Raw genomic sequence first — 22,763 nt, forward strand, 5'->3', positions numbered from 1 at the left:
CAGAAGTGAAAAGGACTCAACGAGATATGGTGAAACTATCATGTTATTTCTAACACCTGAGCTCTGTGCTTTTATGAATAGACTCTTTAGATGTTGCCATCTAGTCAGATTGGTTCCTCAACTCCTACAACCAAAATGCTTCCATCCACTTAGATTGGTTAGTGCCATCCTTAATAGGGATAAATTTCTAGGCTCTGGAGTTTATTTATTGCAACGAAAAGGTAACAAAAAGTTCTACCCCACCCCCAAACTTAAATCTAACATTGTCCTCAATGTTTCTAATCAAAGAACAGTACCAAAAATATAAGTAACATGAGGAAATAGTAAAGAGAGAAGTCGGAAAGATAGTACCTGGGTGAAGTGTAACCAAAAACCTACAAAAATATTATACAACATACAAAATCGCCTCGATGGTCAATCAAGGTAAACAGGGTCCTCCAGAGGGACCTCCTCAACATCACCTGTAGGAAAAGGCTCTAAAAAGGGCTTCAATCGCTGACCGTTAACCTTCGAAGAAACTACCATCTGGTGTCTCAATCTCAACAGCGCCATGAGGAAAAACAGTACGGACCACAAAAGGACCGGTCCACCGAGAGCGCAACTTCCCGGGGAATAGATGCAAACGAGTGTCATACAGAAGAACTTTTTGACCTGGAGAAAATGACTTTCGTAAAATATTCCTATCATGCACAAGTTTCATTTTGTTCTTATACTCCTTAGCACTATCGTATGCATCTCTACGAATCTCGTCCAACTCATTGAGCTGGAGCTTTCTTTGAGCTCCTGCCTTGTCAAGTGAAAAGTTTAAGTTCTTAATAGCCCAATAGGCTCGATGCTCTAACTCAACAGGCAGGTGACATGCCTTGCCAAACACTAAACGATAAGGTGACATTCCAATGGGTGTCTTAAACGCAGTACGGTAAGCCCATAAGGCATCAGTAAGCCTCGACGACCAGTCTTTCCTATTTGGATTAACTGTTTTCTCTAGAATACGTTTAATTTCCCTATTGGAAACCTCTACCTGACCACTAGTCTGAGGGTGATATGGGGTTGCTACTTTATGGGTAATACCGTATTGTTTCATTAAAAGAAAACGGTCTATTACAAAAGTGTGAACCTCCATCACTAATTATAGCTCGCGGCGTACCAAAACGTGTAATATTCTCTTTCAAAAACTGGACTACGACCCTGTGGTCATTCGTTTTACACGGAACCGCCTCAACCCACTTAGACACATAGTCTACAGCGACAAGTATGTAAAGATAACCAAACGAAATAGGAAATGGACCCATAAAATCAATGCCCCACACATCAAAGACCTCAATCACTAAAATAGGGTTCAAAGGCATCATATTTCTACGGGAAATGGTTCCTAACTTCTGGCAACGCTCACAAGAAACACAATGACTATGGGAATCTTTAAACAACGAAGGCCAGTAAAATCCACACTGCAAAATCTTAGCAGCAGTCTTCTTAGCACTAAAATGACCCCCACATGCATGTTCATGACAAAAGGAGATAATACTAGACTGGTCACTCTCAGATACACATCTCCTAATAATCTGGTCCGGACAATACTTAAACAGATAAGGATCGTCCCAAAAGAAATGCTTAACCTCGGCTAAAAACCTAGAACGATCTTGCTTACCCCAATGTTGAGGGGTTCGACCAGTAACAAGATAATTCACTATATTTGCATACTAAGGTGATTGGGAAACAGAGAACAATTGTTCATCAGGAAAGCTATCCCTTATAGGAAGGGAATCACTAGGGGAACTAACAACTAGCTTAGACAAGTGATCTGCTACTATATTTTCTGCACCCTTTTTGTCTCTATTGTCTGGGGAAAATTCCTGTAACAATAGGATCCATCTAATCAATCTAGGTTTGGTATCATTCTTAGATAAAAGGTATTTCAAAGCAGCATGATCTGTATAGATTATGATCTTAGAACCTAATAGGTAGGACCTAAACTTATCCAAGGCAAACACGATAGCTAAAAAAGTTCCTTCTCGGTAGTTGTGTAGTTCATTTGGGCATTATTCAGAGTTTTGCTAGCATAAGAAATCACATGAAGTAATTTGTTTTCTCGTTGTCCTAAAACGACGCCTATAGCATAATCTGAAGAATCACACATAATCTCAAAGGGTAGGTTCCAGTTAGGTGCCTGTACTATCGGGGCAGTAGTGAGTAAAGTTTTAAGCTTCTCAAAAGCCTCTAAACAAGCATCATCAAAGACAAACTTAATATCTTTTGCAAGCAAATTGCAAAGAGGTCTGGAAATCAAGCTAAAATCCTTAATGAATCGACGGTAAAAACCTGCATGCTCTAGGAATGACCTAATATCTTTTACGGTTTTTGGGACCTGTAAAGTCTTAATAAGGTCAACTTTGGCTTTGTCTACCTATATACCCTTTGAAGAGACGATGTGCCCTAACACAATTCCTGATTCAACCATGAAATGACATTTTTCCCAATTAAGCACTAAATTCTTTTCCTTACACCTAGTCAACACTAATGTCAAATGATGCAAGCACTCATCGAAAGATGAACCAAACACTGAAAAATCATCCATAAAGACCTCGAAGAACCGTTCTACCATATTAGAAAATATGCTTATCATACAACGCTGAAAAGTTTCAGGGGCATTACATAGCCCGAAAGGCATGCGTCTATACGCAAAGGTACCAAAGGGACAGGTAAAAGTGGTTTTCTCTTGGTCTTCTGGGGCAATAACGATCTAATTATAACCGGAGTAGCCATCTAATAAGCAATAATGACTATGTCCAGCTAATCGCTCTAGCATTTGGTCGATAAAAGGAAGGGGAAAGTGATCCTTCCTTGTGACCTTGTTCAATTTTCTATAGTCAATACACACACGCCATCCCGTGGTCACTCGGGTTGGGATTAATTCATTATTATCATTCTGGACTACAGTGATACACTACGGGAAAAATCATCATTGACGACATTGTATTAGCGTTGTAGTACCCCTACAACAACTCTATTTTATGCATTGTGGATGGGGGGTATTGTAGAAAGTCCAAGCTTTTCTACAATACTTGACTAAGAGTTGTAAAGGGTGATGTGATTCATGGTTCGACAATATTTTGGCAAAGTTGTGATTCTCTTTCGATTTTTTTTTTTGAAAGCCTAACACAACTCTTGCTTGTGTTGTAGGACTATTTTACACAACAAAGGATGTGTATCGTAAAAATATGTAACACAACACTTGTATAAGTTGAAGGTCTATCTTAGACAACCTAGGATGTGTAGAAATATGTAACACAACACTTGTATAAGTTGAAGGACTATCTTAGACAACCTAGGATGTGTATTGTAGAAATATGTAACAACTCTTATTACTATTATGAATAAGATTTGCACGACACTTGTTAGAGTTGTAGAACTATGTTGGACAACACCTAGTTATGACACTTGTTATAGTTGTAGAACTATGTTGGACAACACCTAGTTATGTCGTAAAGACATTCTTTCACAACCTTTGGTTTGTGTATTTGAAATATGGAACACAACTCTTATTATAAGTTGTGTGCATATAACTATTTTGAAAAAAAAAATTATAGCTGAAACCGAATTGCCGAAAGTATTTGACATTCATAATTTCATATTAACCTGCCAGTGTAACACATTTACATTCATTCAAGTTACCATACAGTGTTAAACACACACATCCAAAAAATGGCAGTAATATAGATGTTTGTTACAAAAAGTTAACTCCAAAAATATTATGAAGATTAAGATGTCTATGAGAACACTATTCGACAGCATCACTAACATACTTGAACTCTGAAGTCGGCATGTAGACATGAGCATCATCCACATGAGGAGTAATCACACACACAATGTAGGCTCGTCAGTTTAAAAAGTACTTGCAAGGTCATCAGTCCGACAAAGATTTAAACCTTCACCCTGCAAGTGCAAACCTAATGCCAAACTTTAACAAGGCAATCATTTCATTATAGCAAATAGTTAGCATGTTATAATTAGGTGATGAACTTAAGTTTTCCGTTGCCAACACATATCATATCCAACGTATATCATATCCAACACATATCTTATAATGTTAAGGTTAGGCAATATCTTAATAATGGTATTGCCTCGTCTTCAAAACATAAGATTGTGCTTCCGCATCGCTAAGGACTAAGAAGTGAATTACAAAACAGAGAGGATCCCGGTTGATACAGATAATATTTACAGGATATAACAACAAAAAATTTTATCAAAAATGAAAATACGGGGTAGTAACAAACCTCCAGTTCTCGCCAGATGCCCCACCCATATTCTCTACTATCTTCTTCAGATCAATTCCACGCATCAAGTTCATTCTCCTTGAGTGGATTTTCAAAATATCCCATCAAGACTACAAGAAGATGTAAAATAAAAATCATGAGACGCTGGCTAAGAGTAAATCATGAAAACTGAATCAGAGCACATTATTTACAGAATTTTCAGATTTACAATTTCACCTACAAAGTTGTTTTACCCAAAAAATCTACTGTTGTAATATTATCAAACAACTAAATGATGGGCATAGAATCATGAAAAAAACAACTATTAATCCCATCACACAAGATCACAATGATTCAGGAGGTGAACCCTACTTAAGGTGAGCATATTACATACCTCCTCGTTGGGATTTGGAAACTCAATCTTCCTGTCAATACGTTCAGGCCTTAGGAGTGTTGTATCCAGAATACCAATCCCATTTGTAGCCATCAGAAACTGTAAAAATTACGTATCGAGTTGCAATAAATAAGCACCAAGGAGAAATATCAACCTTTATGCTACAATATTAATCGATTTCCTATGAAGTCCCAACGCATCATAGAACTATTGAGCATACCTTGATCTTGTTTGATTCTTCAAATCCATCTAGCTAATTAAGCATCTCAAGCATGGTCCTTTCAACTTCACTATCACCATTACCAGTTCCACATTCCATACGAGCTGATCCAATACTGTCAATTTAGTCCATGAAAATGATTGAAGGCGCATGTTCCCTGTCGACGTTAAGAAACATGTACAGCTTAAGTACGAGTGATAAAACTTCTTACAAAACTCAATAACATGATACATCACATGAGAGGCAATTTAATCAAACTAAATGGAATCCACGAGTCAGAATTAAAGATAAAACCATGTTTGAGGAAGCATGACTCACCCGTATGAAGGGTATGGAAACCCTTGTTTGTAGATGTATGAAACTGATTGAGTGTAAGCGGGTTTTGTGATGTACGGTCACGAAGACCCTGCACTTCACCGTAGTTGGGAGTTATTGCCCTCATGGTTCCTGTAAGAATAAACCAAACAACAAGGTATATAAGCTTCGACGAAAATATATTTATTTTTTTCTTCAGTTTGTACCGATAAAGTACCTGGTTGAACCACAATTATTAATCATAGCAAATTTCATAAGCTTAAAGGCACAAATTAGTAAGAAAAGTAACTCCACCACCCAAACTCAAGGGTAATAAGTCATTTCCAAGGGAATAGAAACTGAAAAGTAAGAAAACAAAAATCACAAGGGTCTTGAAGAATTATACCGACTGGTTGCGGAGATTGCTGAGACCGGCCAAGCGAAGCTATACATTCCGCTCACCCATTAACCATCATTGCAACTTGTGTTCATAAGCAACATACACATCTTCAACTGCAGATACAACCTCACTGCAAATACCCATTCCAATTCCATTGCAACATCACTTGCAACACCAGCTTGCCATCACCATGGAAGACACCAAAATTGCACTTATACAAATGCCAGCAACAACAACTTCTTGTATTGCTCATCTGAATTCCATTGCACTCATTCTACACTGCCGTGGCAACTCAGTTTTCTTCAATTCATGGCACCAGCATCTCCAAGTACACACCAGTCCACCAGTTCAGTTCTAAATGCTCATCACTTCAATCACCATCCATGCAGACCTCCACCATTCCTCATACCAACAGGTCCAGTCCATCATCTTCTTCCATCTTTCAGTGTTGTTCTCAGAGGTAACAGCAGAAACAAAACAAACCCATCCTTCTTTCACTGCATACAACAACACAGCACCACCAGAAGCTAATCATAATAAATCACCACTACCATCTGGACTTCATCTTTGTTGTGAATTAACACCACCAACACATTGTTCTTCAGCTCTGTAATATTGCTTACAACTCACATAGCATCACATTCTGGAGCTTCGCCTGTCCTAACCATACATCAAATTCACTCTATTTCGGTTTCACAAACTTAATCCTACTCTTGTTCTTGATCTCATGACAAATCTACCTTCTCAGTAGATGTATCTTCTTCATCTTTTGTTCTTGACTAAACAAATATGAAACCCCCATCGATCTCAACTCCAAGCTAGTCCTCTTTACCATAAAAAAAATTGGTATAAAACACAGCACCACCTTCTGCAATCAAATCCACTACCATCTCTTCTATCTCGGTTCAATTCATCAGCTCAAATTCATTCAAGCCATAACCCATATCTCAATCAAACCCTGGATTTTTTTTTCTTGGCTACAACAACAATCAAATCGAGAGAAACCCCCAACTTTACTCTCAAACCCTCACTCCTGAGAATCTTAAATTCTTCTCCTCTGATTCTTCACCATCTTTAATCTTGAGTTCACCTTTTTACTGATTTCAGAACTAACTTGAACCCAATCTTCAGTTTCCTTATAAACTTCGAAATCTAGTCATTAACAGACCCTTAAGCAATCTCCATCAAATCCACAGTATCATCTTAAAAAACCCTAACTTCCCATGAATATCAACAACAACAAATATGAAAATTCATCCAGATTTGATCCCTAAATCGCATATTACGAATTGAAAGGGGTTCTGATATTGAATCAGTGAAAGAAGCAATCGGTAGCATATTACAAATTAAAGTTGGGTTTCGTTTGATTTAGGGTTTGTAGAAGGTGGATCTGAGGTATTCGATTGATGAGTTTCTGTGACTGAGGTTGTGATGTTTTTCACCGGAAATTGCAGATGAGAACTAATATGGGTCGATTCAATCAAGAAATGAAGATGAAGAAGAGAGATTGAGAGAAGAAGAGAGGTGTTCTTCGGGGGAGAGGAAGAGGAGAGGAAGAAAGAGATAGAGTTCGAGTGGTTGAGGGAGGGTTTGGTGGGTGAACGAAAATGTTGGACGGACCAGATTTTGTTTGATCCACTCATACGGATTGAGAAAATAATTTCACGGTTGAGATTGTTTTTGGGATGCTCATACGGATTAAGAAGCATGTGTGTTTCTCTTTGTGCTAATACGCACTCATGTATTCGGTTTTATTATCAACCTTCGACACGAAAAAAATTCAAAAAAAATATGAATAAATTTAGCATATTGTTATCGACATTATAATATAAAAAAATCCAAAAAATGTATAAGAATGAAGCTGAAAAATAAGAAATGAATTCGATAATTGGTGTGTTTCTTTGTGCTTTTGTGCTTTCTCTTTGTGCTACCGGTTTGAATTTCGACTAGTTACATAGGTCATGAAGTAATTTCGACTAGTCATACAGGTCATGAAGTAGATTTAGTTCACATTGGTAAGAACGACGAATCCATCCATTAACAAATAAGATTCCTTCGGAATATTCTACGAAACTTTAAACAAACCCTATTTCTGCATATTGTATGCATACCAGGCTCCGAGATCGAAACCTGGCCACGAGTTGACTACTTTAAGTCAGAAACCTTGTAAGAACGACGAATCCATCCATTTACAGGTAAGATTTCTTCAGAATATTCTACGAAACCTTAAACAAACCCTATTTGTGCATATTGTATGCATACCAGGCTCCGAGATCGAAACCTGGCCGGGAGTGGACTACTCTAAGTCAGAAACTTATTAAGAACGACGAATCCATCTATTTATATGTAAGATTCCTTCGGAATATTATACGAAACCTTAAAGAAACCCTATTTCTTTATATTGTTTGCAAACCAGGCTCCGATATCGAAACCTGGCCGCGAGTTGACTACTCTAAGTCAGAAACTTGGTAATAGGCCTGTCAATATTTGTCCGATATCCGGTATCCGTTTCCGAGTATTCGATATCCTATAGGATTTTATCCGTTTTATCGGATATCGGATATCAGATCGGATATTTTATCGGATATTTCTTCCTTAACATATCGGAAACGGATTAGACCCCATTCGAAATGTTAATATCCGATATTCGATAGTATAGGAACTTATTTATAATTTATCCTAATTTCGAGTCTAGTATCGGATATTATCGGATATTGTCGGATAAATATCCCATAAGTGTCAATTATGAAAATGTTTTACAAGGGTTTTTAAGCTTTTTTGTTATAACCGGATACTATCGGATATTTATCGGATATCCGACAGCTTAGCCTATCAGAATCGATATCTGATTTTGATATCCTATAGGATATTATCGGATATCGAATATCCGGTAGTGCTTAACATGTCGGATATAGGATTTATAAATATCCGACGGATATTCTTCCATTGACAGGCCTACTTGGTAAGAACGACGAATTCATCCATTTACATGTAAGATTCCTTCGGATTATTCTATAAACCTTAAACAAACCATATTTCTGCATATTATATCCATATCAGGCTCCGAGATCGAAAGCTGGCCGCGAGTGGACTACTATAAGTCAAAAACTTAGTAAGAATGACGAATCTATCCATTTACAGGTAAGATTCCTTCGGAATATTCTACGAAACCTTAAAGAAACCCTATTTCTTCATATTATATGCAAACCAGGCTCCGAGATTGAAACCTAGCCGCGAGTTGATTACTCTGAGTCAGAAACTTGGTAAGAACGACGAATCCATCCATTTACATGTAAGATTCCTTTAGAATATTCTACTAAACCTTAAACAAACCATATTTCAGCATATTGTATGCATACCAGGCTCCGAGATCGAAACCTGGCCGCGAGTTGACTACTCTAAGTCAGAAACTTGGTAAGAACGACGAATCCATCCATTTACATGTAAGATTCCTTCGGAATATTCTACGGAACCTTAAACAACCCATATTTTTGCATATTGTATGCATATCAGGCTCCGAGATCGAAACCTGGCCGCGAGTTGACTACTATAAGCCAGAAACTTGGTAAGAACGACGAATCCATCCATTTACAGGTAAGATTCCTTCAGAATATTCTACAAAACCTTAAACAAACCCTATTTATGCATATTGTATGCATACTAGGACCCGATATCAAAACGTCGCCGGGAGTGGACTATTCTAAGACAGAAACTTAGTAAGAACGACGAATTCCTCAATTTACAGGTAAGATTCCTTCGGAATATTCTACGAAACCTTAAAGAAACCCTATTTCTTCATATTGTATGCAAACCAGGCTCCGAGATCGAAACCTGGCCGCGAGTTGACTACTCTGAGTCAGAAACTTGGTAAGAATGACGAATCCATCCATTAACAAATAAGATTCCTTCGGAATATTCTACGAAACCTTAAACAAACCCTATTTCTTCATATTGTATGCATACCAGGCTCCGAGATCGAAACCTGGCCACGAGTTGACTACTTTAAGTCAGAAACCTTGTAAGAACGACGAATCCATCCATTTACAGGTAAGATTTCTTCAGAATATTCTACGAAACCTTAAACAAACCCTATTTGTGCATATTGTATGCATACCAGGCTCCGAGATCGAAACCTGGCCGGGAGTGGACTACTCTAAGTCAGAAACTTATTAAGAACGATGAATCCATCCATTTACGGATAAGATTCCTTCGGAATATTATACGAAACCTTAAAGAAACCCTATTTCTTCATATTGTTTGCAAACCAGGCTCCGATATCGAAACCTGGCCGCGAGTTGACTACTCTAAGTCAGAAACTTGGTAAGAACGACGAATTCATCCATTTACATGTAAGATTCCTTCGGATTATTCTATAAACCTTAAACAAACCATATTTCTGCATATTGTATCCATACCAGGCTCCGAGATCGAAAGCTGGCCGCGAGTGGACTACTATAAGTCAGAAACTTAGTAAGAATGACGAATCCATCCATTTACAGGTAAGATTCCTTCGGAATATTCTACGAAACCTTAAAGAAACCCTATTTCTTCATATTATATGCAAACCAGGCTCTGAGATTGAAACCTAGCCGCGAGTTGACTACTCTGAGTCAGAAACTTGGTAAGAACGACGAATCCATCCATTTACATGTAAGATTCCTTAGGAATATTCTACGGAACCTTAAACAACCCATATTTTTGCATATTGTATGCATATCAGGCTCCGAGATCGAAACCTGGCCGCGAGTTGATTACTATAAGCCAGAAACTTGGTAAGAACGACGAATCCATTCATTTACAGGTAAGATTCCTTCGGAATATTCTACAAAACCTTAAACAAACCCTATTTATGCATATTGTATGCATGCTAGGATCCGAGATCAAAACCTCGTCGGGAGTGGACTACTCTAAGTCAGAAACTTAGTAAGAACGACGAGTCCCTCAATTTACAGGTAAGATTCTTTCGGAATATTCTACGAAACCTTAAAGAAACCCTATTTCTTCATATTGTATGCAAACCAGGCTCCGAGATGGAAACCTAGCCGCGAGTTGACTACTTTGAGTCAAAAACTTGGTAAGAACGACGAATCCATCCATTTACAGATAAAATTCCTTCGGAATATTCTACGAAACCTTAAACAAACCCTATTTCTCCATATTGTATGCAAACCAGGCTCTGAGATCGAAACCTGGCCGTGAGTGGACTACTCTAAGTCGGAAACTTGGTAAGAACGACGAATCCATCCATTTACAAGTAAGATTCCTTCAGAATATTTTGCGGCTTAGTCACCTGAGCATTTTTTTTGGACATTATATTTTGTTTCACAACTCTTATAAAGGGTTGTCTTAAAATTAGTATATTAAAGAACCACAAACTTGACAGAACTTGTGATAGTGTAGGAATGGTTAGTGGTGTAGACTTTCATGCAGGAGGCTGAGGATCAAATCCCCCCATCCTCATTTCTGCCAACGTTCTATATTTTTACTTCAACAACACTTATAACTGTTGTTATGCATTTTTATTAAGAAAAAAAAACAACCAAAACTTGTGAACGGTAAGGATGGTTGATGAGCTAGACTTCCATGCAGTAGATTCATGTTCGAATCTCCCTTCTAATCTCATTTTTTCCAACATTCTATATTTTTACTTCAACAACACTTATAAGTGTTGTTATACGTTTTTATTAAAAAAAAAAAGAAAAAAAAAACAAAACTTGTGAACTGTAAGGATGGTTGATGAGCCAGACTTCCAAGGAGTAGGTTCATGTTCGAATCTCCCCTCTAACACTATTTTTCATCATCATATTTTGGTGTTCTTCAATAACTCTTGTGAAAATTGTGATAGGCTTAGTCACTACCTTTATGGAACAGAGTTGTTATAGCTAAATGTCGTCACAACGTTTTTGCTTAAGGAGTTGTCGTTTGTTTTCTTAGCGCAACCCCTTGTTTCCTAAGGGTTGGCAGTGATGATATACAACAACTCTTCCTTTGAAACCAGTTGTAAAACATATGACTTTCTACGATGTTTAGCGAAGAGTTGTAAATCTCCAGTTGTAGATGTATATTTTTCCCGTAGTGATACCTGATTTCTTGGGGACAACCTGAACAGGGCTGACCCACTTACTGTCTGAAATTGGGTAAATAATACCCGCATCTAACAACTTAAGCACCTCTTTTCGAACTACCTCTTTCATGTTAGGGTTCAGTCGACGTTGCATCTCCCTAGAAGGTTTGGAGTCTTCCTCTAAATGAATCTGATGCATACACACAATAAGACTTATACCCTTAATGTATGCTATAGTCCACCCTAAAGCTTCCTTATTGTCTTGAAGTACATTTACTAGCCTACATTCCTGATCACTATCCAAATTGGAAGCTACAATCACAGGTAAAGTCTCAGATGGGCCTAAAAACACATACTTTAGAGTATCGGGTAGTGGTTTAAGGTCCAACTTTGGGGGCTCTTCTAAAGAAGGAATTAGGGTAGTCTCAGAAACTGGTAACGTTTCGAACCTAGCTTTCCATCTATCAGTGTCTAACACAGAGGTAGAATCTAATAGAGCATTCACCTGTTCAATAGTGCTATCGTCGTCAAAATATAAACAAAAATGGGATAAACAACTTTCTAATGGGTCTTCAGACAAGATGTTTGGTAATGACTCCCGAACTAAGGCTTCTATCATGTTCAACTCCTCAATACATGTGTCATCTAGCTCATGAGGTTGCTTACTGACATTAAAAATGTTCATCTCCATAGTCATATTACCAAAATATAAACTCATCACACCATTTCGAAAGTTAATGATCGCATTAGACGTAGCTAAAAATGGGCGACCAAAAATCACAGGTATCTGGTTCTCTGGGTCAGGGATAGGTTGGATATCTAGGACCACGAAATCCACTGGATAAATAAACTTGTCGACCTCAATAAGAACATCCTCGATAACACCTCGAGGGATTTTAACAGACCTATCAGCTAACTTCAGTGTCATCTGAGTAGGTTTCATTTCACCAAGTCCTAGCTGTAAGTATACATGGAATGGTAGTAAGTTCACACTGGCTCCTAACTCAAGTAAATCTTTTTCTACCCGGAAGTTACCTATTGTGCAAGCAATGGTAGTAGAACCTGGGTCTTTGTACTTTGGAGTTGTGGTGTTCTGAATGATTGAACTTACGTGACTAGCTAAAAAGGCTTTCTTATGGACGCTAAGTTTTCGCTTTCGCGTACACATATCCTTAAGGAACTTGGCATAAGCAGGAATTTTCCTAATTGCATCTAATAAGGGAAGGTTTATGGTAACTTGCTTAAAAACCTCCACTATGTCATTAAAGTTCGATTCCTTCTTTGTTGGTACTAATAGCTGAGGAAATGGGGCTCTAGGCCTAAAATCAGACCTTTCAGGAACCGAATTCACATCATCAAAAACTTTATCAGTATCTTCAGCTACTGATGCTGAGAGGTGAGATCCTGAGGGGTGAACTACAGTATGTTCACTATCGGGCATGGTTACCTTATTGTCTACAACTCTACCACTTATAAGGGTTCTAACAACATTCAATTGATTCAATGGTTTTGCACCTAATTCATGAACTCCTCTAGGGTTGGGTTGTGTTTGACTAGGAAACTTACCTTTTTCTCTCAAAGAATCACTTATCAGACCAACCTGGGTTTTTAACTCGGAAATAGCCTGATTATTTTCTTGTCCTATCCTGTTACTAGCTTGTAGACTCTGTTCCACGGATAACTGGAATTTTGCAGTTTGCTGAGTTAACAAGGCGAGAGATTCCTCCAAACTTAGGATTTTCTTATCTGACTGATTCTGAAACTGAGTTAGTCCTGAAGGATTCTTAGTATAGCCAAAACCTGTGGGAGCATTAGAATTACTAAACTGACCTTGACTTTGGCCCTTAGACCACGAAAGGTTCGGATGGTTTCTCCAACCAGGATTATAGGTTTCTGAATATGGGTCAATCTTTTGACGGTTATCAAATCTAGTGTTATTATAAAGAGCATTGGCCTGCTCTTCAGTATTCTGGCCTTCCCAAAAAGGCTCCACTCTACCACTAGTCTGGCCCACTTCTAAGGCTTCTAACCTTTTTGCTATAGCAACAATTTTGGCATCTGATTCATAGCCTCCTTCTACCCTATTAACGTTTCCTCTACTTAAAAGAATTGTTTTCTGGGGTGCCCTACTATTTTCCCATTGCTGGGTTTTTTCGGCGATTTCATTAAAAAATTCCATCGCCGCATCAACAGTTTGGTTTTCAAATCCACTAGTGCATAGAGACTCAACCATGGTCGTTGTGGAATAATCTAAACCCTCATAAAGGATATGAACTAGCCTAACCTTTTCTAAACCATGATGAGGACACTGGGATAATAAATCATTGAACCTTTCCAAATACCTATATAAAGATTCTCCCTCTTGTTGTGAAAATGTGCATATTTGCGTCCTAATAGACGATGTTTTGTGCCTAGGGAAAAACTTATTGAAAAAGGCAGATGTAAGTTGTTCATATGTCTCAATTGACTCGGAGTCCAAACTATACAGCCACGACTTGGCCTTATCTTTCATGGAAAATGGGAATAACCTAAGTTTCAAAGCATAATCATCTAAGCCTCTAATTCTTAGAGTACTACAAATTTCCTCAAAAGCCCTAACATGGTAATAAGGGTTTTCATTTTCTTTCCCTAAAAAGATTGGGAGCATCTGTAAGGTCCCAGGTTTCAGTTCATAGGGTGCCTCCGTTTCAGATAACTTAATACACGAAGGACGGGTATTCCTAGTTGGATTCAACAAAGCTTTCAAAGTTGCCATTTCTGGCGCTATCGGAGCAACAGAGATTCTCTCCTCGGTCAAAGAACGTTCAAAAAAAGACTCTTCAAAAGCCGGACTTTCTAGATTAAGGTAATCGAGACGCTTCGAACTACTAGGTTTCTCTTTAACAAATCTACCTAGTGCGTCTCTTTTACGTTCAGGCATACAATAGAATTTTCTAAATTGGAAGGGTAGGCAAACACAGATCAAGGCCGACTCAACCCAATCAAACCTATTGATTTCTAGCAAACAAAAAGCATGATGGCTCCACTTAGATTTTTTCTAGACCAGCTTCTAATCCTTCGAACGGGAATTCGTTACAATTTAAGCAAACCCCTCTGGAATCAATCCGAGTTAATGTAAGTTGAATAGAGGCGAGGGAAGCTCGGTGGAGCTTTGATACCCAAGGCCTCACCGGTATTACAAGGCGGCGCAGTCACGCATTCAACTTACAGAAACCGTCAAGAACTTCGAAGTATGCTTAAAAGAGTAACCAATATTTTTCGAATGACTTTCCTGTTAAGCTCGTTACCCTATCGGTTTCGTTCTAGTCAAAATTTTAGGCTTAGGTTCGATTAGGTTACGTGTTCCTAAAGTGGGCAAGAAGAGAACGGTGATGAAATCCGAACCCTTATCTTGTATGGCCAGGCCTTGCCCTTTACTAGAAAAATAAATGTCCGTATTCAGTCCTCAACATATATGCATACGAAGGAGTCTAGTAACTCGCTGATTGACAAGGGATTCACGAGTGTTTAGAATCTTACCTCCCGTTCCAGACGGGGGATGAATCGGTTGTAGTCGACTCGGGCCACTGACTCCGATGTCTAGTGTACGAACCCAAGGTGCAAACAGTTTATATTTAAAGTACCCTTCCGTAGGGTAATAAAAAAATAATGTCCCAAAGTCCAAAAAAAAATAAAGCAAAATTACAAAACTAATAAACCCTAATACAGTTTTTTTTTTTAAATAAAATAAACAAACCCTAAACTAAAATTGTCTAAAATAAAATTGTCTTCTTTTCTGTTCTTTTTGCTTTAATCTTTAACTCCAAGTCTTTATGAAATCACCAAACTCCTTGGCTCAATTTTCTTTATGATCCAGAACCTGTAGACACAAGATAAATACCCAAAAACATAAAAAATTACAAAAATAATAAAAAAAAATAAAAAAAATCTAAAACCCTAAAAACAAGTCCGCGTCGGCGGCGCCAAAAATTGATGTGATTTGTAGATAGTGGTAAAAGTGGTTCGATTCTCAGACTTGTGATGGATATTAATTAGACTTAAATTCTATTATTAAAATAGAAAACTCACTAAAAATTATAGCAAACTCAATCAAAGATGATATCAATACTAAAAGAAACACTGAGGCTAAGATTCCACTATTTTCCAAGTTCAAAGTGATTAAACCAATACTTATATTTATGCAATTTTCTTGTTTAATTTGATTCTAAAATATTGCAACAAGTAGATTTTCAAAAGTAATAATTGTAAATACCAAGTATGAAGCATCAAAAGTCTTAAAGCTAAGCAAATTCCATCAAAATATATCACAATCACTCAAATAAAAATCATATTCAATAATAGTTTAAGGAAAATTATCATATAATTATTGCAAATAAAAAGATAAAATAGAATATACCACTTTTTGTTGGTAAAATAGCTTCCTCTATCGCCTCAGAAATGGGGTTTAGCTCCTCATATTAATCATGATCTCAAAATATGTGTTTGTTGCTCAAAAGATGATTAAAAGAGTGAAAAGGAATAACACAGACTGTTTGCAACAGTGTATTGGTGTTGCAAAACAACTGTTACAGAAAACTGGTGTAAATACTGTTGCTTTGTCGCTGATTTTAAGACCCTAGAATACGACTGTCCTGCACAGCTTAATGTTCTTCATCTGTTAAACAACGACACTGTTCTGCGACTGTCTCCTGTGCGTCAATGTTCTTCGCGTTCTTCCTCTTCAGCAGCATTAGCAGTAGAAACAGAGTTTGGTAAAGCTCTGATTTCTTCTCCTCTGGATCTCCTTAGGTTCCCGAACTCTCGACACCTCTTCTATATGACCCAAGACATCTCTTTATATCAAAAATACCGATTAAATCTCTCCCAAATCTTCCAAAATCTCTTTCCTTCTCTTCACGTCCAAGTTGCGGCAATTTCTTGTTTTAGAATTTCTACGCGTTTCTGAGCTTTCCTTTTTATTCTAAACTCCTCCTTAGATAGATACAAATCTTTGGGAAGGTTTAAAACACGTTAATCTCTCTAAAATTCCCTAAAACAGGTCACACACGTGACTTTCCATATTTTCTGTTGTGAGAAAAATTCGTCGATTGAGCCCAGTCTAATAGATTTAAACACCCATATCAGATTCCCAGACCCATAAGGAGTCTATCCTATGAAAATCATAGGTTTAATCGACCTCAAACTCCTCCAAATCACGATTGCCAAAACTGTTCTTCACTGTACCTATTTTCCCGCAAAAACCTGGTTTTTGAAATGTTGAAGATGGTTACCCCTTATCCATGGTAGGGGTGTGATTAGCAACTGCCTGGAAATGAGATGCCCCTTAGTAATTAGGTTACCCCTTATCCAAAGTGAGAATCCGAATAGCAAACGTCATCTGGGTGCTTTCCGACAACTTTTCGAGCCAATTTTTTCCAAAAATGTTTATTGGCCAAAAATACCTACAAATAAATAAAACACCATAATAAGTACAAAAATGAGCCCTAACAATATATAGAATCGAGAAAAATTGGACACAAAAATGTGTCTATCACATGCCAGCCGCATCACGGTGCCAATGGCATACCATGCCAGCAACATCTCCGCGCCAAGGCATGATAACCATGCCAGCCGCACCACAGTGCCAATGGCATACATGCCAGCCATATCTCCGCGCCAAGGCATGCCAACCATGCCAGCCGCGCCACAGTGCCAATGGCATGCCATGCCAGACACATCTCCGCGCAAAGGCATGCCAACCATGCCAGCCACATCTCCGCGCCAAGGCATGCCAACCATGAAAGCCGCACCACAGTGCCAATGGCATACCATGCCAGCCACATCTCCGCGCCAAGGCATGCCAACCATGCCAGCCGCGCCACAGTGCTAATGGCATGCCATGCCAGCCACATCTCCGCGCCAAGGCATGCCAACCATGCCAGCTGCACCACAGTTCCAATGGCATACCATGCCAGCCACATCTCCGCGCCAAGGCATGCCAACCATGCCAGCCGCGCCACAGTGCTAATGGCATGCCATGCCAGCCACATCTCCGCGCCAAGGCATGCCAACCGCACCACAGTTCCAATGGCATACCATGCCAGCCACATCTCCGCGCCAAGGCATGTCAACCATGTGATAGACGCATTTATGTGTCTAATATGTCTCTATTGTATGTATTGTTAGTGCTCAATTTTGAATTTATTGTGTTCTTTTATGTCTTTGTAGGAATTTTTAGAGAAATAAGCCCTTGCGGCGAAATGGGCTCAAAAAGCAGTGTTTTACACCCCAAAGAAAATTACTAAAGCACCTCAGAAATGCACCGGAAGCGTCCCAGAAATGTGCCGGAGGAATCCAGAAAAATTACTATTTCCACCCCAAAATTGCTATTCACACCCCCAGTTTGGATAGGGGGACACCATCTTCTTCATTTCAAAAACTGAATTTTGGCGGGAAAACATGCATGAGAACTGGCAGAAGTTTGATCGATTTTTTTAACGTGTTATAGGGAGATTAAATGGCTGAGACTTGGCAGGAAGATGTGATTAAGCCTAAGGAAGATATTTTGGGTGTCGGGTCCGGTCGAATTTGGCTAGAATTGGCTAGGGAAGCCACGAACTCAAAACAGAGACACACGTACATGGAGGAGAAAAACACGAGTTTTGGAGAGTTATGGACGTGTTTCGATCGAGTTTGATGGCTCCAGCAACACTCTGGGTGATTACAACATGATTTGGAGCGTGTTGGAAGAGATTTGGAGCGTGAAGAAGTTATTTTTGGAAATTATTCTCCGAAATAAGAAAAAAAATATTCCGAGTAAAGAAGGATTTTCACGAGTTATTGCGGGGGATTTGATGATGCATGTGAGTATATAAAGGTTCTTTGGGCCGAGTAGAGGGGCTGTCGAGAGTTTTGGGAGCTGGGGAGAGAGTTAGAGACGTAAAAATCAAAGAACCAGACGCTGTGAAGAAGTTCCTGCTGCTGCTGGAACTGAAGAACACGAAGAACATTGGACGAGGCAGGAAAGTCGTTAAAAACTGTCGCTTTATTGCGACACTTTTCCACTCCTTTCCGCGACTGAGTCGTTGTACCAACAGCACTATCTCTGTGTCGTTGATTCTGGACGCCTTCTGTGGGTCGCAGAATCCTGTTTTATACTATTTACTTATCTTTCTTTTCATTGTAAAACACTTTTGAGCATCAATGAAATTCTTTGAGAGGTTTTCCAATATGATGAGCGACTAATTCCCTCGTAACCAAGGCAATGGAGGAAGCTATCTCACGCAACATAAATGGGTAACTATTTCATTTAATTATATAATTCACCTAATCGTTGCTTTTGCAGAGTTTTAAATTATTTGAATGATTGTCTTAATTATTTGTTATTCAGTTTGATAGGTTATGCTTGGTTTAATCTCTTGATAATCTATGCTTAAGTTTTACAAATAATGTTTGAGAATATGTATGATTGATAGTGAATTAAAGATAAAAGAGGACTTAAGAATTAAATAGAGTTTTGAAATATTTATCATTCAATTTTGCATAATAGTGGAATCTAGTGTCTTGGTTACCTCTCGCCCAAACTGTTAATATTTTTGTATATATATTTTTAAATCTAAAAATCCATCACTTTCACAAGTTCGAGTTTGAACGATACCCCTTACCACTACAACTACAACCCCCACGAAAAAACTAATAATCATTTTGGCGCCGCCGACGCGGAATTGTGTTTAGGTAGAATTTTTTTTTAAATTTATTTTTCTTTGTTCTTTTTTACGTTCTTTGGGTATTTGTCTATATGATACAGGTTTTGAGGCTTGGATTGAAAAGAAAAAAAAAAAAAAGAAGAAGAAGTTGTCAAAGATTTTTGGCGATTTCATAAAGACTAGGAGCAAAGCTTAAAGCAAAAAGAACGGAAAGAAGACGAAGGACTTTTTTTTATTATTATTATTTTTTTAGATATTTTTTTTTATTAACTTTTTTTTAGAAACTGTAATTAAGGTTTTTATTTTTGTAATCTTTTTGGACATTTTTTTTTCCGGACATTGAACATTGGACATTTTTTTTAAAACCCTACGGAAGGGTTATAAATTAAAAAAAAAATTTAAATACAAACTGTTTGCAGGGAAGGACGACGATTACTATATCGTCTCGGCCCCTTGGGTTCGCACACTGACACCGGAGTCAGTGGCCCGAGTCGACTACAGCGGTTCTTCGCCCGTCTGGTACGGGAGGTAAACTTCTAAACACCCGCGAATCTCCTGCAAGCGGGTTTACTGTTTGCCTTAAGGTGAATATATGCTGATGACTTGAATACGGCTGTTTTAAATTCCTAGTAAAGGGCAAGGCCTGGCCAATACAAGATAAGGGTTCGGATTTCATCACCGTTCTCTTCTTGCCCGCCTTAGGAAAACGAAACCAAACGCGATCCTAAGCCTAAAATTTTGACTAGAACGAGACCTATAGGGTAACGAGCTTAATAGGAAACTCGTTCGAAAAATATTGGTTGCTCTTTAAGCACACTTCAAAGTTCATGATGGTTTCTGTGAGTTGAATGCGTGACTGCGCCGCCTTCTAATGCGGTGAGGCCTTGGGTATCAAAGCTCTACTAAGCTTCCCTCGTCTCTATTCAACTTACTTTGACTCGGATTGATTCCAGAGGGTTTTGCTCAAATTGCAACGAATTCCCTTTCGAAAGATAGAAGCTGGTCTAGAAACAACCTAAGTGGAGCCATCATGCTTTTTGTTTGCTAGAATTTATAGGTTTGATTTGGTCGAGTCATCCTTTGTTGTGATTGTGTAGAATTCTTCTGTAGTTTGTGTTTCCTCGGTGATGAATCCTTTTCAGGAGACGCCACCTGAGATGACGTTACGAGAATATATGAGTAGAAATTCTCGTTATCAAGAGACGTCTTCGAAAATGACTCTTGGTGAATATATGCGTGGGCAGCGATGTATGGATACTCCAACTTTTATTGAGGAATCACCTCTAACGATCTATGAGAAATATTATAAACATAGACCATGTAGTTGGAAACAAAGCTTGAGAATTCTTGAATTTCAAAAGTTATATGATGATGATGAGGATGATGGTGATGATGATTATAATGATATTTCTAGTTCAAATCCAAATAATTTTAATAATTATTTGCTTATTCAAAAGAACGAGGATTTGACTAGAAATACCCCCGTTTTAGACGATGATTACGAAACCGATGATGGTTTAGAGGAACCAGTTTATCTTGAGAGTACTGTTTTCGAGTCAAACGATTTAGAAACAATAGTCTTATATGAACTCGTAGAGATTAGCGAGGATGAACCTGACTTAGAAAAATCAATTGCCGACCTAGAAATTAGGGAGGTTATGACCAGTCTATCTAGAGACGCCGAAAACTCTAAGTTTGGGGGTGAGTATCATTCTCCATGTGCTTTAACTCTTAGTAAGGTCCCTCACTTGGGACTTGACATCAATGCCTCAACCATCTTACAAGATTATCTTCATAATCGTTTTCCAGAACCTAATGATATCCAACAAGAGTCTCAACTGTTAGAAACCCATCCTCTGGTTGATGTGGTTAACCCAGGCAATAATACCAAGATTGATTTTGTTTTCCCACCAAATAGTTTTCTTCCAAATGTGGGAACTTATAGATTTCAAATGTGTCGAATATTAAGTTGTGAGACTAAACCTAAATGCCTTAGGAAATCAGAATCGACATGTTTTCTTAAGAATGACCACTACTCTCACCGTGGTCAATTATGTAAGTCATATCTGATTGATTTAGAGGATCCGCAATTATTTAGGTTATTACTTCGTGATTCTAAGTTCTTATTTGAGTTTTTCCAGACTCTAGGACCTAGTAATTTAGATCCAATCTATGAGGAAATGCATCCAAGAAAAATATTTTATTTAGACCCTTTCATAGAACCTCAACCTGAACCACAATTAGATATAAATATATTAATCAGGAAACTAGGTAAGGGCACGCTAGTCTTGTTCATTTTCTTGGTTCACTGCAACTTCCTGTTGTCATCTCTTTTTGGTTTTAAAGACCCGCAGTTATTCCGGCTACTGTTATACGGTTCGAGTTGACTAAACCTTTTCTAAGTCTGGCTGAAGACTTTAAACTTAGCACTTTTTTGGAGGTAACCCAATCTCATGCAACACGGTAATATCCTTCCTTTACTCTTTTTGCTTCAAATGGTAACTGTCTCTCCTTGTGCATGCTTTTAATTTCATCTTTAGAACATTGAGGACAATGTTAATTTTAAGTTTGGGGGTATGGGAGAAACTTTTTAGTTGCAATAAATAAACTTCAGAGCCTAGAAATTTACGCCTATTAAGGATAGCACTAACCAATCTAAGTGGATGGAAACATTTTTGTTTTAAGAGTTGAGGAACCAATCTGACTAGATGGAAACATCTATAGAGTCTATTCATAAAAGCACAGAGCTCAGGTGTTAGAACTAACATGATAGTTTCGCCATATCTCGTCGAGTCCTTTTCACTTTCTATTTTTAGTTTTCTTTTATTTCAAGTGATTTGGTGGGGCACACGATTCAAGTTGTTACCTTTGCTAGGGTGAAATAAAGTGATTGAGTTACCTTTACAAAAAAAAATAAAAAAAAGAAAGAAAGAAAGACCGGACCAGTTAGACCAATCGGAATAAGTATTAACACTTGGATAGAAATATGCGTGTGTTCTCCCTGTTTCAGTCGCCTAAGCAAGCGTGGAATGCAGGACCCGTGGGAGCTATCGTGTAATCTGCTGACAAGAAGCATGCGCTTGTATCAAAAATATCTATTCATGCCGCTAAGTTAAAAAAAAAATGGTTATTGTTATGTGTAGTCAACTGCTGGTTCCCTTATATTTGCCAGTTTGTTGATCTAGATTTAAGTTATTGACCACTGGTTCCCTTGTATATGTCAGTGTGTTAATATTAGTCAGACCGGTATCTCAGTCATTTAGGTTAGGTTCATCTTGGCAGAGGCCCTCAGACAGATATGGGAAACACCGTTCACTTTTCAACCATCTACATTTTTCTTTTTCCATCTTCTTAATCTTTTCATGTGATTAGTCTGACTCCGAGTATGATGTCCATCGTGAAACTATCTTAGTAGAGCTCTGTCACTTATATGGATTTTAGTATGCTTGAGTG

The 22,763-nt window shown here is 38.2% G+C and overlaps 1 pseudogene; it reads left to right on the forward strand.

Moving 5' to 3' along the window:
* Positions 1-13,916: 13,916 nt before the first annotated feature.
* LOC113362402 lies at positions 13,917-14,016 on the forward strand (annotated as a pseudogene).
* Positions 14,017-22,763: the final 8,747 nt, after the last annotated feature.

Source organism: Papaver somniferum, chromosome 3 (genome assembly GCF_003573695.1).
Source record: "Papaver somniferum cultivar HN1 chromosome 3, ASM357369v1, whole genome shotgun sequence".
In the NCBI taxonomy this organism is placed as follows: domain Eukaryota; kingdom Viridiplantae; phylum Streptophyta; class Magnoliopsida; order Ranunculales; family Papaveraceae; genus Papaver; species Papaver somniferum.